Source organism: Lathamus discolor, chromosome 1 (genome assembly GCF_037157495.1).
Source record: "Lathamus discolor isolate bLatDis1 chromosome 1, bLatDis1.hap1, whole genome shotgun sequence".
Taxonomy (NCBI): Eukaryota; Metazoa; Chordata; class Aves; order Psittaciformes; family Psittacidae; genus Lathamus; species Lathamus discolor.
The window spans coordinates 42,107,139-42,126,745 of NC_088884.1; the positions used below are offsets into that span (position 1 = coordinate 42,107,139).

Genomic DNA, 19,607 nt, shown 5'->3' on the forward strand with positions numbered 1-19,607 from the left:
ATGGCAGGGGGGTTGGAACTAGATGATCTTGAGGTCCTTTCCAACCCTAACTGTTCTATGATTCTATGAAAGGGGCCTAAAGGGGCAGCAACAGGGCTGACAGTCCCACCATCAGGCACTGGGGAAGGCACAACCATGCCGTGGCACCCTTTGGACATGGGAACAGAGGGTTCAGCCCTCAAGTTGGAGGTACCCTACTTCGAAAAGCTCTTGCTGCCTACCAACAGGCTCTGCAATGTGTGTGGGACTGGCCCCATGCACTCTGTGCATGGGAGGAGGAAGGGGAATAGCTGCACTTGATTTCCATTTTCTTAACACAGCTTCTTGTTATGCTCTTAAACAGCCCATGTTCCTTCCTTCAGTGGAATAAATGCTTCCTACACTTCACAAAGTTGGTAGGTGGGGGGAAAAACATTCTTTAAATTTTGGAATGCTGAAATTTAGCAGTTATGAAGGCACAGAATCACCAGCAATGAGAAGATGACTTAGGTATTTTGTGGATTTAGTCAAAATCATCAGGTGACCTTTAAAGATAATATTATGCATTTGTTTTGGTGGGTTTTCCTAAGTGAGATTTAGTTTTGAGTTAAGCGTCCTTATTAAAATACTTAGGATTTATTTTTCCTCAACTTCCATTTGGGGTAAAATGTTTTGTCTCAAGCAAGTCCCATTTTTAGTATGTCAGGCAAACCAGAAGAAACAGTTCTAAGCAAAGCTCTCTTAAATACAATGTTTGCTTTCTTTTCTGCTGTATTTGCAGTTGCCTTTTTGGTGGGTGCAGGAGGTGAATCAAAGTACCACCTAACCTTCAGGTCAGATCTGGGTATCAGGCTCGGGTTTACTCAAGTCACCCAGCTCACTGTGACCGATTATGTTGCATCTCCATATGTTACATCCTTATGAAGCACCATGCATATATTTTGCCTTCCGGAGATGTCCTAAAACTAATTAATGATCTATGAAAGTGTGATGAGGAGTGCTTGTATCTCCCTCAGTGAGAAAAGGACCTTATGTATCACTGTGTAATATGTCATTAGGCTTGACTGAAAATTATCCCTCTCAGTCATAAATAAACATGACAGCTCAAATTCAGTATGGCTTTTAAAAATCAGCAAGTAATATTTGTTGTTAGGGCAATGGAGGGGATGTGGCAGGGTGGCAGAGCTAAGTTCTTTCCTTAGGCACTGTCCATACCCCTGCACACTGTTCTCTTTACAGAAGGAATTCCTAAAGCTAGAAAGAGGACAAAATTATTCCTTATCTACATTTAAGGAAAACCCCTGCATTAGTGTTTTTAAGGTTAAGACACGAAGTGAAAGAAAGCAATACTTTCAGCATACAGTAACAAATCCAACTCTAAATGCGAATGCTATTTCGAAAGTCACGCATTTTAAAGTGCAACTGTTTAACTTCCTGAAGCTGTTTCCCATTTTTTGAGTAGAAAAAGAAGTTAAAGGAATGAAGCAGGGGTTGTTTAGGATGAGAACTCTAAATTGAAAGGCAAAAAAAATTCCAGATGCTTAAAAATAACCCAGAAAACCTTTTAAAACGTTTCCGAGGCACTAATGCTGGTACCTGGAGGAGTCTAGTCTGATAGAGACACTATTTTACTGCCTCAGTCCCATGCAGAGAAAATCTGAGCTCATGAGCGCTGCATGGAGATGCCGTATGGGAAGCTTTGTAAGCCTCTGGCAAATATCTGTATCATGCACTTGCGTAGTGCCTTCTGCATGCAAAGCACAAAATGGCAATGAATGGAACCTCCCAGCACCACTAGGAGGCCACAAATTACCTTCTCCACTTACAGATGGCAAAATTGGACCCACATGTGCTGCCTGTAGCCTCATCTCTGAGGATGTAGTATGAGACATTACTGCTCTAAGCCAGTGTCGTGTGTCTGTGGTTAACAAGAGAAGGCTTGGTGGGAAGGATGTATGTAGATGTATGATCTAAATCAGGCTCCCAGGCCACACTAAGCTTCCAGCCTAGGACTGTCACCCCACAGCTGGTGAGCATCTGCAAAGATACAGACACAGGTATTGTATTTATTTGGTAACTCAAGTCTGTACACATTTTAAAACTTCTGTGGGAAGCACAAATTAAATCAGCTCTGACTGTGGAGCAACATTGCAGCATCCTTCATCGTGTGTGGGGTCCCCACCTCCTCCTCCCAACATCCTTTATCTCACATTAACTTGCTTGATTTTGGTGGACCGTAGATCTGTCATGGCTCAGAGCAAGGAACCTGGTCTTCAAGGACCAGTGAGCCAGATGATACCCTTCATGGTGTTCACCCAGGGAAGGCACATGCTGCAAAGCAGAAATGTAAATCAGTTCTTTCCAGGCAGACTGTGAAACAGGGTAACTGTTATCAGGTCCATCCATAATGGAAATGAAAAAAGGGAGCATCTCTCTTTTTGTTTTCACATATATCTTTTACACTCAATATTCTCCCTGAGCCTGGAATATTGGAGCACCTTTATCGAGCCTTAAGATGTATCGTACACACTGTTAATTCAGCTTCATAATGCTATTACCAAACAAGCAATTACAACTATCTAAACTGAGCCTCATAGTGGGTAAATATGGGGAGGCAGCCTTCATTCACCCTAGAGTTATTCTGTCCAGAGCTATTCTATCTTCTAATTATTCAGGTGTCATGCAGAGTACTATGAATTCTTCCCCATACTTGGTAATTTTTTAGTGTTAAGTATTTCCCAGCCATGTTTACAGAGGTAGCTGTGGTACTGCAACTATTCCTTCTACAGCCTCTCATCGATAACACCTGTCTTCCTCTCAGACACCACTAATAAATGCTGAACTTAGCAGCCATGTGCACAAGCAAGTAAATCTAACTGCAGGATTGTTTATTGCCTGGAGCATCCACCAATAACGATAGAAGGGATATAGTCTTTATGGAGATCTTACATGCAAGCTAGATTATGCATCCGTATCTTAATTTAGCTCCCTTATGCCTAGGCATTATGATACATTTGCTAATTACATGATCACATACGGTGTTTTCCCATTTAACTCCCGCTTCAGTTGGTACATGGGATGCTCCTTGACGGGCAGCTGTTCAGCAATCCTCTTCTCCCAGCTCTCCCGTGCAGGGGCCCTATGTCGCTTTGACTAAGCACTGTGCTGCATGAAATGGAGATAATCACTTCTTCCTCATGTGCTCTTCTGAAGCATGAGTTGCTGGGAAGCCGAAGCACTTCGCAGATACCAGCAAAGTTATCTTTAGAGCTCCCCTGTGACAAAAGGCATTATCCCACTTCAGAGGCACAGCTGAAGCTTGTGCAGGTCTTGTATCTGCTGCAATATACACCTGAATTTGACCCCTAGCCCTGCCAGAAGTTTTCGGTCTCACCTCAGCAATGCAGGCTGAGAAATAAAAAACGGATACTTGCTTTACAAGGTGAGTGCCTGAAACCATCAAAACAGCTCTGAAATGCAGCAAGCACTTAAAACCCATCTCTGTATGGGCTACAGGCTGTAACTTACAGCTTCCTCTGGCTCCCGGTACAGATCATCTTCCCAGAAGAAAGCCATAGCGAAGCTGGCAGGTCTTAAGTGGGTTTGTGCCACATCCCCGTGTGAAGGGAAATGGGTAGCCCCATGTGCCATCAGCCGGAAGCAGAGACCTAGATGGAGAGGGGGAAATCAGTCCAGTTGATTAGCCTAGTAAAACAATGAGAAAACTGATAAGAGATCTAAGTAACTGTAGCACTGCCTGGAGTACATCTGAGGACCAAAGTCCTCCTGGCTGCCTGAGCAAGCACAAGTGCATGTATGAGACAAGCTTGTGCCTCAGCTGTTTCCACTGAGGCTGTCCTATCAGTCCACTGTTACTGAAGTTAATTAAATTCCTTGGCATGTACACCAGCCTGCAAGCCAGAGCTGGCCCAGACTTTATAGCCGTAATGTTACATTAATGACTTCAGATGGCAGGTCATGTCATTAATTTCTGCAAGGTTATGTGGGTTACAGCCATAGGTAGAAGTGATCCTTCCTCTTTCTGTAACTGCAGCAGAGCAGTGCAGGAACATCCCACAAGGGACAATCAACAGACTGAGACAAATTAAATCTGGCAAAAGGTATGGCTGTTGACAGAATAGTAATTGTGGTAAAAAAAAATCTATCAATTGCAAACAATCTTGACTTTCAAAGTGTATTTATTACTGGATTTTCCATGCTTTCCACCCCCAATGAGAAACTTTGTGCATACCAGACAACATATACAAATACTATGCAAGGTAAAAATAGTATTACAGATGTTTGCAGTTGGGTGAAAGAGTGAGCACAATGATGTGTGGATTCAATGCCATAGGAAATCATGGATATGCAATCATCCAGGTTACAAAGAGCAGGTGTTTATAACAAGAAGTAGAGTAAATTTAGAACAGTAAACTCCTTAAAACATTGGTGTGGGTGAAGGGAAGCTTGAAACCTCATACTTCCACGGTGAGTGACGAGGAGTCCAGAAAATCTGTCCTGTAGCTCTATTTTGTGGAATTTCCTGTACCTTGTGAAATGTCTGCTGCTCCAAACTTGGTAGCTAGATCCACTGTGGAAAAATCTCTATCTCAGCATGAATAGGATCCATCTCCCTTTGGTTTAGACCTATGTAAAGTCCCTTTTAATTTCAATAAATGCGGCAATTTGTAATGTAAATGCTGACTGACAGTGTGAGAACTGAGACCACAAGACATGGTAGTATCTGTGGCTTTTCTTCCTCCAAACTGGTAGTATCACCTGCAGCTCATCTTTCTCAAAGTAGCCTGAAGCTCTTGGTCAAGGACTAAGAGGTGAGGGTTTGATGCCCACTTCAGTGTAAGGAAGGTTTAAACTTACTGCTCCCAGTTCTTAAGAGGCTGTGCTATTCATTACAGCATAGACAAGATGAACAGAGGGAAAAAAGGCTGGAGAAAGGGGAAGACAGGATTATAGCAAACCTGGCAGCAGGTCCCTTTACCTCTGGCAATTGAAACTGTGCAATTGCAAAAAGCAAAATGAATGGTCTAGAGAGCAATATTTCAAGCAAAAACCTCCGTCTTACTCAGGCAGGTGAGAACTCTGTGATCTGGACTGCACCTAGGACTAGTTTTAAGGCATTTTTCCCTTAATCAGTGGGTAAAACTGGGAGAAGGGAGGGACCAAACCCAAGGTTTAGAGCCAACTCTGACAGAATCACCCTCAAACCAAAGACCAGGTAGGGACTAGTTATACTGGACAGCATCACTCCTCAGGTCTTTTGCACGAAGGCCATCAAGCTGGTGCTGGGATTAAGGGCCTTGTAGGCTTGCAGGCAGATGCTCAGTTCCTGTAAATCTTTGCATAGCCTGGTATGAAGGTGTTTTAAATAAAAATTGGTAATTTGCTTATTTAAAGGACCCAGCATCTTGTCAGACACATTAAGTTGTGCTGTAAAAGGGATTTTCTCATAACTCTGGACTTCTTTGATCAGAAGTGTAGCAGAGTGATTGAATTAGCACCTCTAGTTTCACTTACCTCAACACAAATCTCTAGTGCTTTCTATACATGGCTTCTTTGTAAGACACCATACATAAGCACAGGACAAAATTCCTTGCAGCTCATGGATGTACAAGGACTAAATTCTGGGCATCTACACTGAGTGCCAGGCCCCAAACAAACAGCATAGTGGCAGCAGCTTGGTGGACCACATGGCAGCAGGTTTTGCTTCTAGTCCACCAAGATAACATATCCTCAGCACTGCCACTCTAGCATAGAATGCTTTTTAATCCCTAGGCTGACAACAGAAAATTTCCTTTTGGCTCACAGCAAAAATCATCTGTTGCCCTATCCCAGCTACACAGGGTTGCCTTACATCTTTCTGAAAACCAGCCTCCCACTGCAAGCAACATCTTGATGTTTATTTAGCTGGAGAAGTAAGCACACACCCTTCCCCACAGGGCTAGGGTGAAACCATCTTGGCTTGGGGCTGGAAGCACGTTTAAACTTGCCAGCTCTGATGAAGGTCCCTGGGCTGAGTCCCAGCACCTGCACTTAATTTTGCTCCAGATCCAGTGGGGTCAGTCATCTTACTGGGTCCTTAAAGAGGTTGCACTCCCTCCCATGTGTTTGCTGGGCCTGGTGGTTTTGAGGGTGCTGTACCTTTCAAGAGGCTTGTGCCAGCTGAGCAAATCCTGGGGTAGGTTGTCAATCACCAGCCCAGGAGGAAACGGCTGTGCTGGGTGCACACAAGGGTCTGCCTCCTGCTGCACACCTCTTTAGGTGCCACAATTCAGAGGGCCATGTGTGCAAATATTGAGGATCCAGGACATTTTGTTGCTTAAGCAAAGCAGCACCATGATAAGACCTGCCACCCGTTTTCAAGGGATTATAGCAGTCCAGCCTGGAAGTGCCATGAGCCTCCACCAGCTGTATGGGGAAAGAGGCCACCAAAGAATTGTAATGAGTAAAATCCTACTTCACCTGCTAAACTAACTAAAATAGCACTATAAAATAAGCTCTCAAAGCTGTTCAGGTTTTATCACTCTGTGGCTGTTTGCAGGCTAATTCACAAAGGCATTTACACAACAAATATTACAGCCTAAGCCCTGTTCTCATTTATGTCCTCACAAATCTGTTGGGGGTCATGGGGTTGTATGCTCTACCACTCAGAGTATTAAGTGGGAAGCATACATATACACACACACACACAAAATAATCAAGTGAGTCATACTAAGGCAGGACTACTCCTTTCAGTCTTCAGAATTGTGATGTTAAACCCTGAGATGGAGGCTTTAACAAAGGCCAGGGACCATTATCTTGCAGTCTCTAACCACTTGTAATTTGCAGTCGGGGTTTAGCTGTATGAGCGCTGCAGGCTTTGGCTACCATTGAAGGTTTCTTAAATGTTACATTCACTGAAAGAGGCAGATTTTTGTCAGGAAGCAGATGAATGAGATGCTGGTGTCTCGATAATAGATTGTTCAAAATTCAAGAGATTTATTGTGAATCTGAATAAAAAGGGCACATTTTATTTTTTTATTTTTTAATATTTGTCCCATCATTAAAGCAGTGCCAATTCCCAATTATTATTTTTTATTACACATGTGTGGGTTCAATATAATTGCTGTGTGTACACTTTTTTTTGGTCATGCATAAATGTATGGCCTCCTGTGGGACCTTTTCATACAGTTCATTCAAAAGCACAATTAATAGTCTCTTTTCCTTACTTGTATCCTAAATAGCAATATCTAGTCCAAAAAAACCATCAGTAAGGCAAAATGTTCCTAGGGCAAGCCAATCTCTTTTGGAAAACAGGAAAATGGTTTTTATAGCACATAAATATTGCTTAAGTGTATAATTACATGTAGGAAATTATTTCAAACACAGAAACACAAGAAACATCAAATCAAGTGTGATTCAGTAAAGGCAGCTCTTCGCTGTGCTTTTCCAGCAGGGGAAGCTGTCAATCTCAATCTGACATAGTGGTAGTTTCCAGAAATGAAAGAAAAAGCTGAAAGAGGGATTAATTTCAAATAACTTTTTCATCTAAAAATCAGGCCTCTTGCACAAGCTGTTCACCTAGGCTCCCTTGATGATCTGAGAAGTGAGAGAAGAGAGCAAGAGTGAAGCCCCACGAGGTGCTTTATCCCACCTTATAGTAGGGCTGTCAGATGGAGTATTTTCTGTCAATGCTGCCAATGCTGATCTCCAGCTAGAGAAACAGAGGTTTAAACCCTTATTTTTCATAAATGGCTAAAATTGTGTGATTAAACCCCACCCTGTGGTGCTTGCCAGAAGCCTCAGAGGGGTACATGTGGAAGGCATCCCAGGCACTTCAACTCAGCTTCTTGCTAGAGGTGAAGTATTGCTATCCTTTCTCTGATCCACTGGAAACCCTTTTGAACTCCACTTTGCAGGGTTTCCGAAGGACTTTATTCTTCCACAGGATTTTAGTGGTTCATGTTTGGACATCTGGTTTCTGCTGGAATCCCATGCTGCTGTGTATCCCAGTAAGTACCACCTACCCAAGCTTGTTCCCTCTTCTGCACATCAGCCTTGCAGAACTCTAGATTTCTTCAACCCTAAACTTTGCGTGCCCCAACTGATCCAAGACACTATTTTTGATATTCTTTTTTTCTGTTTTTTAATTCCACCACCACACCCCCCCCCCCACCCCCCCATTTGTGAAGCTGTTCATTACCATGTAGGTCTTTTAATATGTTTCCCATATTGAAATTGTTCATTCATTACCATTAGCATAAATTATCTGACACCTGTGCCTTATTTGGGAGCTGGTTTGCATTAAATGCTGAGAATAGATAAGGATGGGAGTAGGACCGTTTGACCTTCAAATGCATGCTTCTGATTAGCTGCCCATTACTAACTTCCCTTGGTTTAATATCATTAGTCATTTAAGCATTATGACAACATACTTGTTATGTTTATTGGTTTAAACAGAAGCCAAATGAACTTGCCAATGGAAATTTTCTCCCTCCAAAAGCCATCCCAGACTTCTCCCTCCTGGTTATGCTGAGGTTGCTTGCATGAATACTACATTACAATACACCATTGCAAAACCCCTGGTAGCTGGAAAAGCCTCACAGAATCACCTCCCCAGGCACTGAGCTGGCTCCTCTGAGCTGAGACTGTATGTACAAGAGCTCACAGACACCAAGATCCATGCTAATGTCCATGTACACTCATAAAACAGCCTAATCCCATTGTATTGTTTCTTCAAGCAGCCTAGAGACAGATGAAACCTTTGCTGTAACAGGGTCATGCCCTGCCTTACAGAGGATTGCTTCTCACAGCACATGTGTTTGCAGGTTAGGTCTGTGATGTCCTGTCAAGAGGACTTGAGGATGGATATAGCTGGGGATCCATTCTCTTCCCATAGTGTGTTATTTCACTCTGCTCTCTGGAGATGTATTTTTAAGATCATTTTCCTCCCAAATTACTCAATATATTATTAATGTTGCTTCAGATGGTATAGCAAAGGGAGAGCTAAATCAGTAATATGATATTTTCCTCATTCAACAGAAAGTGCAGATTCTTGTTTGCTTGGTTTTAAATCAAAATGTAAATCTGCAATCTTATTAGAGCATGGCCTCTGTAAAGGTTTTATGGTTATTTAAGAGGAACGTGGGCTGTAAAGAAATTTAAGTTGGATATACACTTGGTTAAAAATATTTCAGTTTCCCTGGTAAAAATATCCAGTTTTTGAACAACACATTAATATGCCATTTACGCTGAAGACTTCAGCATTCCTTCAGATTTTCACACCAGGGTATAGATATGAACGCAGTAAATGGTGCAAGTAATGACAATTCAGGATAGACAGTCAAGGACACATGATACCCAAAATTTTCCTCTTCCTTGTTTAGAATAACCTCTTGTAAATGTGAGAATACAGATCACCATGGGCTCACCCCTCTGTGTCAGCACACCCATTTGCTGCTCCTTGGCTAGGACCTGGGGGCTCCAGGCACTGGGTCATTTCTAGAGGCATTTACCCTAATGTCAGTAAAGATGACAGGGAGATCTGGGCCGTTTCTGAGCCAGACCTTGATGTTTCTGTGCAGACTTGATGTAATGAGTATTTTCACACTGAAGATTTCTTTATTTCCCCTTGCATTTGGCATTTTTCAGGCTCTGTCTCATCTAAAAACTCACTCGCTCTTCTTAAGTGCTCTGCTTTGCGTCCATCCATGTCGTTCTGCATTTTTAGCTGATTAAATGACATAGAAATGATTGCTGTTTGCTACTGCAAGAAGTAGGTCCCAATCATGGACGTCTATTTTTCTACACATGGGATTTCTGACTTCCTGGTTTTTTATTATTTTAAGGTCACACTTAGAGCTTCTTTACGGCAATATGTAAGAGGAGTATGAAAATATTTATTAAAACCAATATCAGCTGCTTGCTTAATTAGCATCCATTTTCTGACTGGCAATATCTGAAATGGATTTGCCACCCTGTCTAGTGAAGGAGATGTCCTCTGTCATGGCAGCTCCTGCTTGCGTCAGTGCCAGTGCATCCACATAAATCACTGTCACAGCAGCATGTTCTTACATTGTAAGTACAAACAAACAACAAAAAGCCTCACAGTTTTCCACAATGAGTTCATGAGATGCACATGGCAAATAAGTCCTATTAATGGCAAAGAAGCAGTGTGTGAAGCTCTGGTGAGCTGATGGAAAAATAGACTGAAAGAAATTGGCAACGTTGCAGTGTTACTTGATTCGCATACTTAAATATCCATGTACTTAAATATTCAATTTCTCAGTGAGAATACATAATGTAATCAGGAATAAAATGCAAATTTCTAGCTAAGGAATGTAACTGGGTTTTTTAACAAAAGGAGCCAGAAGTAACTAGTGTGATGTGCTGGGACTGACAGAAATACCTTTGGTTTCAGCACTAATTACATTGTGATCTGTCTTTCTGTTGTTCTGGGGGTTTGTTTTGTCACTTTCATCTATTCAGTATTATTGAAACCAGGTCACATTCAATGTCTTTGCAATCTTTCTGACTGTTCTGGGGAAAAAACAGTGCCATTTGTACATACAGCTGAGGGAAGCAAATGTGGAGGATGAAGCAAAAAGAAAAGACAGTGAATGTCATCTATAGAAACAGAAAACTTGTTCTGTGTACCCTATAAATGTTTTAAAGCTTATATTTAGAAACGTCTCTTCTAAAGATATGGTATGTTGATGTATGCTATGTTCAGTCTTGAATATATCACTGTTAGTGTCATCTATACACATGAAACAATACCCTTTGATTTGACATGTTAACCAGAACAGAAATACCCAGAAATTTGCTCTTAAATGTAATTGTTGTAAGTGTCTGCCCTAAAAGATGTGACCTTTTCTTCACACCAACTTCTGCCATCTATATTGTTTGATGGCTTGTAAGGAACAAGGGGATCCTCTTCAATCCCTTGTTTTACCAGTATGGGATTGTGAAATGTTTCTTGAAATTAGGATGGGACCCACAGAAAACTGTACTTGGAGGGTCTAAAATTAAGCTCTCAGTGTCTGCTAAGCTTTATGCACAATATTGCCTGATTGAAAAGAGATATTCCTTGTAAAGCACTGACAGACACTATCCTTTCTGGCATGCCATTATTTAGGTTGCTTTTACTGTAGCTAACATTTTCTGATCTAGCACTCCTTTTACATGAGACATTTCTATTGAAGTTAATGAAAATGGGAGTGCTCAAGGAAAGGAGCTCTACTTTCATGCTTTAGCATAAAGATGCAAATTAGGACCAGTACTAAAAACATAATGAAAATGGATGGAATTGTAAAGCAGAGTTTGTATTGGATAGAAGTAGTTTGTTCTGACATTTTGAATAAACCCTACAAATAAATCAGGATCTTTATTATACATACCGCTTACTGTTGAATAATATGGCAAAAAAAGATAGCTGGCATTATGGAATAGCTTTTTAGTTAGCACTTTCAGCACCAATTTTGAACTGGATTTAGGAATTTACTAGAGTGCCCTTCCATGATGTTTGTGTAAAGGTCCTGTGGGCAAACTGGGAGGATGCATTAAGATCGGCCTCAACTCCTTTGTAGGAAAAGCAAGATTCAGATGCCTGATGTTCAAGGATCACCTCCTCCAAGCTCAGTAGTAATGCATCCCAGTGAAGAAGAAGCCAGGCAAAAACACCAGAAGGCCTGCATGGATGAGCAAGGAGATCCTGGACAAACTAAAACACGAAAAAGAAGCCTACAGAGGGTGGTAGCACAGGAGGAATACAGAGAAATTGTCCAAGCAACCAGGGATCAGGTCCAGGGAGACCTTAGAGCAGCCTTAAGGTATCGAAACGGGGCCTACAAGAAATCTGGAGAAGGATTTTTTACAAGGGCTTACCAAAACTTAATAGTTTTAAGCTGAAAAAGGTTAGATTTGGATTAGATATTAGGAATAGCTTCTTTATTGTGAGGATGGTGAGATGCTGGCATAGGTTGCCCAGAGAAGCTGTGGATGCCCCATCCCTGGCGGTGTTTAAGGCCAGGTTGGATGGGACTGAGAGCAACCCAGTCTAGTGGAAGGTGTGAGAAAGGGGTTGGAACTGGATAAGCTGTAAACTCCTTTCCAACCCAAACTATTCTATGATTCTATGGTTGTAACTGTCCAGGTTCCTGTCACAGTCTGTAGAGATCTAATTCATGCAGAGAGTACCTTTGCTCACCCTAAGTGGATGCATCCTGGGTGGCCAGCTGAGATAACCCTCTGGGGCAGAGCTGATGAGGCCTCCATGGGCCATCATGGGAACTATGGCAGTTCACTGAATTACCAACCTGAGTTTATGTGTCATAGTTGGAACTGAATTCCACTCCCAGGATCATACGTGTGACCTTATAAAAGGGCTACTTAGGGGCTATTTCTAAGCGGAAGCTGTAGAATGAAATTCATACTTCCTACTGTCACAGAATTTGTGCCTTCTGTTTCCTGTGTGGCTGAGTCCCTCTGCCTGGTGCTGGCTGCCATGAGGTGGCTTGCCTGACTGCCACTGCTCAGTCAGGGTCACCTCTTTCAGGTGGCTCCTTGCATGAGCTCTCAGCCGGCCCAAAAGGGGCTGTAAGGAAGCCCCTTTCCATACCATGTCATGTGCTGACATACTGAGTGTTTATGGGTTTTCAAACCTTTGTTTAAAGACTGCATTCAAAGGAAATAGAACGTCTTGTATTTTACTCTGAACCAGACTGAAGCAAATGGATAATAAAACAAATTATCTGGAAAAAAAAAAAAAAGAAAAGACAAGTATTTACAAAATCTAATCTGTGAGTGGACTTAGAGTCTGAGCTGTTCTCTGTGCCAGGGAAGAAAACATCATTCTCAAGGGAGGTGACTAATGTCAGCATGAGGCTAGTTTAGGGCCCACAGAAAATATTCTCCCTGCTGCTTCTGCATGAATTGTAGTGATTTATATATAAATGATATTTATGACAAGCAAGATAAGATGTTAAGTATGGGAAAAAAGAAAGGGAATGAATTGTGATAGTAATATGAGATGGGAAAGAGAAAACTCTGACTCAAAAATTAATTTTCTAAGATAATTTTTGCTTCTTTAATTACAGAAGAACTTAAAATTTAGGGAGATGGTCACTGATAATGGATGTGAAATTATGGACACGGATGTTCTCATAACGTAAGGGCAGACAACCCCTAAAGTAGCCACTACTTTACAGCTAAAATCTATCAGAGACAGCTAAAACATTAATGGCAAAGTAACCTATGCTTTAATTTGTAGATCAGACGTGAATTACGTAGTAATTACCCAGCAATTGCAGTAAAATTACTGTAGTTCCATGTTACCTGCAACTACTAATTGATACAGCTTGTTAGTACATGACAGCGTTACTGCAGCATAGACTCAACAAAGTTATGTACCTGGGGTCTAAAAATACACTAAGTGACCAGAAAGTAACTCAATCTCAGAGACAACCCTCAACTTTCACAATAAGTGTGTTCAGGGAAGTATAATCAAAGTCTAATTATAATGTAATTGCAGGACAGTTCAAGAGTTAAATTGAAACCAGTGCATGTTGTAGCCTTAAACCGAGGTTTTGGGATGGTAAAAAATGATAGCATAGTTAAGACACAGAAATCTTTATAGTTACATTTACTTCACGGCTGAAGTACAAAACACTCGCACAAGTAGCCATTTCCATGTGTTTGGACAAAATCCCTATAATAAGTATCAGTTCTCTGAGCAGTGAACGTAGGTCTGCAAATTCAGGATTGAAAACCTGCCTGATCACAGACTGTATATAATTTATATTTGCATTTTTTCCATGTCATGCTATGGTCTCAGAAGGGAAGAACAAAAGCCAAGGAGGACAGTAGCACACTTCCAGATGAATTCCAAGGCCTGGGAAAAATACCAAAATAGTTAAGTAAGCGTAGAAGGGCCTTATGTGATCTACTGCGTCTCTCAAATAACCTTATGCAATGATTTCTCTTTCCAGCTTAAACTTTTGTTTGAAACATAGCATATCATTTTGTGCGACATTCACTTATGTTTTAAAAGCTGCAAGTGAAGGATCAATTATTATTTACCCTCCCTGTTGAAATGGAAAGGCTTCTAGGCTAAGTTTGTCTGGCCATGGTTTCCAACCATTGGATCATGTGTCTTTTTTATCAGATTGAAGTGTTGCCAGCTATGAAATCACAGTGTAACATTTCAGGTTCTGCTACACTGTGATAAAATTCCCTCTTATCCTTTTATTGGGTAATCGAAATAGATGGAATTTCTAGGTTTTCTTTCCAGAATACACTTCCCAAAATGAGCATTTTTCCCCACTGTTTTTTAATTCCCAGAAATAGTGGTAGAGCATCCCTCATTTCTGCATCAGCAGCACCTCTGGACCTGGTGAGAGCAGGAGTAGCCAGCGCCTTCACATCAAGTTATCCTGCCTATTGTCTCTGAGCACTGAACCTGACCTGGCCCTCCCATCAGGCCCATAGCAGAAGGGGGACAAAAGAAGTTGGAAACATAGACCCACAGCCTGAGAAACAACACCAGTAGTCACTTTTGTATTTTGAAGCAATAAACATCATGTACAGGCAAACAACGTTTTTCCTTACCCCTTTGACATTTGTCTGTTTATACGGTGATGGACATGATTTGCTCTTTCAGCTATCACATTGTTTTGCTTATCTCTTACAGCCATTAAATCCTCCTAAAAGCCACTGCTTCCACTGACATGAACCCCCCTCTCCCTTATAAATGGGATTTATTCTGTCCTGAAGACTAACCTTACATTTGGTTGTGTTGAAATGTGCATTCAAATGAATCCCTTTGTCCCAGTGACCTTGGCCTATGCCAAATCATCTTTTCCCTCTTCATTGTTTTCTTTTTATTTGCTACAAATTCTATCGGCAATGATTTAATATTTTCTTCAAGATCATTGAGTGGGATAAGAGCAGCTCCCTGGAGGCTTCTGCTCAAAACCCCCTTAGCGATTGAAAATGCCTTTCTGAGATCTACCGACTGAGCAATTCTTAATCTTTTTAAAATGAGTCCACTTTGATTTTGCTGTACGACTGACTGTTATAAGAATATTATGAAGGACTTGTGCTAATGCCTTATTGAAGTTGGGTAACTCAATCAAATTTGTGATGGCACGAAACTTTTGAGGTACATTATAAAAATAATAATAACAAAAAAAAACAATATTGATTGAATCACTTGTTCTTTTGACTCCTTGCTGATTGTTTTCCCTGCCAGCCTTTCCTGGATTTTGTTAGAGACCAATGTGATTTTAAGCTTGTTTGTAACCTTGCAAGTTGGGTTTTTTTTTTCTATCATTATAGGATTTATTATCATTAATAATTCAAAGAGCTCCTTGGCTGCAATTGTTAAATCTTTTTAGTGCAAATTATCCAGTCTTGCCAAGACAAAGCTGTCTGAACAGGACATGTGGGAAGGAGTGTCCCTTTTGCTGTGCAGGTCCCTGATGGCTGACTCTGACTGATGCCACCTCAGCTCCTCAGCACCTGGGGGAAGCATTGCTTGAGTACTTCAGCCTTCTGCAGTTTGTGATCCATGGTTCTGCCAACCCTGACTAGCAGCAGGTCTGTGGTGTTAATGGGATTCCATTTTGTTTGCTCCTGATATATTCTCCTGGTTAACCTTACCCTGGCTGGCCATTGGTGCCTCTTCTCTCCCTTAGCAATAATTTATATTTCCACATTTCCATATTCCTGCCTATTGCTATCAGTATCTTTTTGGTTTTAATAATATTTTACCTCCATTTCATCAGTTAATGAAGGAAGGCATTTCTTCTCCGAGGAATTGAGGAGTTTTTGCTCAGATACGGATGATTAGAAGTTGCTGCTCTGCTTTCTGCAGAATTTGCTTTCTCTAGACCTGAAATCAAGGAAATATCCACCAGAACACAGAACTGAGCCTCTCTAAGATAGCATCCTTTGGGTTCATTGGCTGTGAAGTCAGCTCTGTCCCCGTGGATCCAGCAGTGAATTTCCTCAAGGCTTCTCAACAGGACAGACAGATTGAATGTGGTGTGGAGCTGCTGCTGCTGGAGGAGGAGCAGAGGTGGGATAGGATCTTTCATGATTCCCTTGATGATCTGACTGCCTCCTGTGAAAGGGGAGGAGAGGCTTCAACGTGGTTAAACAGCTGTGTGTCTGAAGGGCTCCTCACCACCCTACCACCAAAGCAGCCGGTGTCCTTGCATTTGGAGCCCTTTCTCCTTGGAAGTAGCACCATTGGGGTATGGCAGCCTTTCCACCCAAGACAGCCCACTGTGCTGACCTGCCTGGCAGCCATGGCCCGGTGCTCCCATAGGGATATCTAGCTACCATGGGCTATGGCAGCATAGCCACATCAGCTTGGATCCCTGCCTGGTGTGAAAACTCCTTCAAGAAGGGCAAATGCCAGGCAATGAACCAAACTTATTTTAGTGCTATAATGGGTACAGTCGTAGCCCCAAGCCATTTCTTATCACTACCCTGAAGTCAGTGTTGAAATGCTCTCTTGCTTTTGCTTCATTTTTTTCAGCTTTGGGAAAGTGGTGTCTTTGAAGAAGTAGGCATTTGTACTTCGGGTGAAGGTTGTACTTGTTAGCCTATAGCAAGTAAATGATCACAAACACTGGCATTTACATTGACTGACACTTGTGTTCATATGTAATATGGAGTTATTCCCAAGTGCTCTAGTACATTTTGATAGACAAATCAGTAGCATTACCAAATTTGCTGTCTAGAATGGGTTTGCCTAATGGGTAAAATGGAGGTGATTTTGGTATTGTGAAAAATATGGAAAACCAACAATTGACATTTGAAATGATGCTTCCAGGATAAATAGCTTGTGATAGACTGGCAGAGGATGTCTCAAGCAAAAATTCTGTTTCTATTGAACAGTGTGTAATTTAATACATTTAACTTTACATTCCAGACTCTGGTTGATCTTTTAATACATCCTTTGGAAGTTATAAGCAGGTGTTCATAAATTAGTTCCAAAAAACCCTGAAGATGATCCTCAGGTGCATCAGGGGCCACTAAGGAGATACCAAAATCATGCATAGACACTAAGGTAATTCAGAGAAATCTTCTTTAAAATGCCTTATCTTAAAGAAGGCAGTTTAATTACCGGTAAGTATTATCCGAGACACTAACATGCATTTATATGCAAAGATCAGTCAGTGGCACTTGCAACAAAGCAGAACAAGCTAAATCCAGACTGAAAAGGGTTTGTTAGCAACTTTAGATTTTGTTTAAATTTCCCCATAGGACATCCGAACCATATGTGGACATAAAACTCAGGCATAAACCTGCATATTCTTGTGCAGTTTATCAGATACTTGCCATCTCAATCAACATATTAATGTACTTCCTGAGACACCTCTGAAGCATCTGCAAATGTTCCCTTTCCATTGCTTTTGTTTTCTTCCTGTGAAAGAAATCTTCTGGCTATTCTCCTTGTCCTGAGCATGTAACCCTCCCTGCCTGTCCTCAGCTCAGGACTAGCCAAGCACAGTCCTGCCTTCCTAGAAATGTGATGACTCAGAAACTTGTCTTCTGATGGCCTCACCCTGGGATGGTCCAGCTTCTTGGGAGAGTCGTCCTTGGCTTTTAGCCTTGGGTTTAAAAGAGGAGCTCTCTTAAGTATAGGGAAAGTATTTCAGAACATTTAAAGAGTTATTTCATGTCTCTATTCTGAGCTGTTTGTTTGTTTGTTTTAGACAGGATCACGACATTCAACTTACAGTAACCAAAAAAAAAAAAGTATGCAATCTGACTTGAGGTCTCCCTGGATACATTAACATTAATAAATACAGAAGAGAAAGTCTCTTCTGGAAGCTAGGGTCTGGCCCTGAAGGGAAGTGGCAAACTCTGGGCTGTGTATAGCAAAAATCTCTTTTATCGCTTCCTCCTGGGCAGGGTGACTTCATCCATTCTGTCTTCTGGAAATGCTTCCTGGCCTGTGTATCACCCAAACTGTGCTTGGATGTTATCCAGCAAAGTACCACTTGGCATGGGTCAAATCCATGCTGGGTAATGTGTTACTCTATCTACTCAGCTCTAATAGGATGATGATCACAGGCCAATGCACTATCTGTCACCCTGCTTCGCTTGCTAGAATAGGCATAGCCCCCAAATCCCATCAGTAGGCAATTCCAGGAAGCTATTCAGAGCATCTTGTCTCAACAGCTTGCTGGAGTAGCTGGGTGGAGAGATGTAGTGCGTTTACAGGGGGAATAGAGCCTAGCCCTGCCAGCACTTGGCACTGCTCCCCTAGCTCACCTGCTCTGGGGCTTGCAGAGGGGCATTTGGGAATCCTTGGCAGCAGGGTAGAAGTTTATTACCTCTCATCTGGGGGTGAGTGTTGGTGCACACGATCACGGTGATAATGTGTAGGTAAGAAATATTTGTGTTACGCCATCATGTTTTCCTTCTGTATCTTCCTTGCTCTCGCTTGCTATCTCCTTCCATCTGCCTCTAGCATATAGCTTACAAGGGCTGGAGCATCACAGATTTTGAACACTGACAGTCCCCAAGCACACAGAACATCAGGAATTTGCTGAGACCTACTGGGACAATACATCCTCTTCCTGCCAAGGTAGCCACACACTAACAATATGACAAAGCAAGCTACTGAGATGGAGAAAAATCTCCTCAACATAACAGAGCTCTTCACTTGCCCCCTCTGGAGCTCAGAAAGACTCTACTAGCTGGGCTGACTACCTCAGTACAAATGTTAATGAGCAGCTGACAAATACTTCTGTCTCTAGACAGCTGAGATCCTCAAGGCTAAGCAAATACCAGTCTTAGTGGTACAGTGAAAGCAAACAAAGCATCACAGGCACCAACGCATTGACAGCCAGGCCACTGGCCCAAGAACAGCCTAAGCCCATCTCTTCTGCCTGAGGAACAGGGAGCTTCCCTCCCTGGGACCACCCTGCTCCAGGCACCAAGGCCATGTGCTTTGGCACTTCTGGCTTGCCACAATTTGTGTATGTTTGCCCCCAGCACCTCCTCAGCCCAGGCTCCTTCTCTCTACCCTTCCTTCACAGCTCTAAGACCTTTTGGGATCTGAGCCCTAAGTGCCCTGAGCCCAAAGAGCCCTTTGAGATAAGCAAGTTCCCAAAGCTCACCTCTTGCCAGAGTGGCAAAATCTGTGGGCACATTGGTTTAGCTTTTCGGTTCAGAGGCAGACTGAAACGTCAAGACAGAGCAAAACTGACTTTACAAAGGTTACTCATAACTTTAGGCAGCATGGGAAAGATTCAGCTTTCCACAGAATATGTCTATATCAATGGTGTGTCTTTTTTCCTCCTATTTCCCTACTCCCTCAGTTTAAATCACGATCTCTGAGGATTTCACAGCATCCTTACCCAACCTGCCCCCTCATCCCCATCTGTACCTTGTTAATGCTGAGCCACTACATTTAGTTCTATGTGGAAAGCATAGGAGAGAAGAAAGACTTTGTGTTTTGGGATATATTCCCCAGCAGGTCTCAGGAGGCCATCGGTGGGGTGTCACACCAAGCTGGAGGTGAGAGCATGCAGTCACTTGCTCGATACTGGAGGAAAAAGGCACAAGTGCTGGGTTGCTGTGGGAGCAGAGGGCCAGTGCTGGAGCCAGCA

The 19,607-nt window shown here is 42.2% G+C and overlaps 1 long non-coding RNA gene across 1 annotated transcript; it reads right to left on the bottom strand.

Moving 5' to 3' along the window:
• Positions 1 to 3,180: 3,180 nt before the first annotated feature.
• LOC136007111 (uncharacterized) lies at positions 3,181 to 5,934 on the bottom strand. Its single transcript, XR_010609477.1, has 3 exons — positions 5,852 to 5,934; positions 3,508 to 3,647; positions 3,181 to 3,254 (listed from the first exon to the last, which is right to left on the bottom strand). It is a non-coding gene; the product is annotated as an uncharacterized LOC136007111 (long non-coding RNA).
• Positions 5,935 to 19,607: the final 13,673 nt, after the last annotated feature.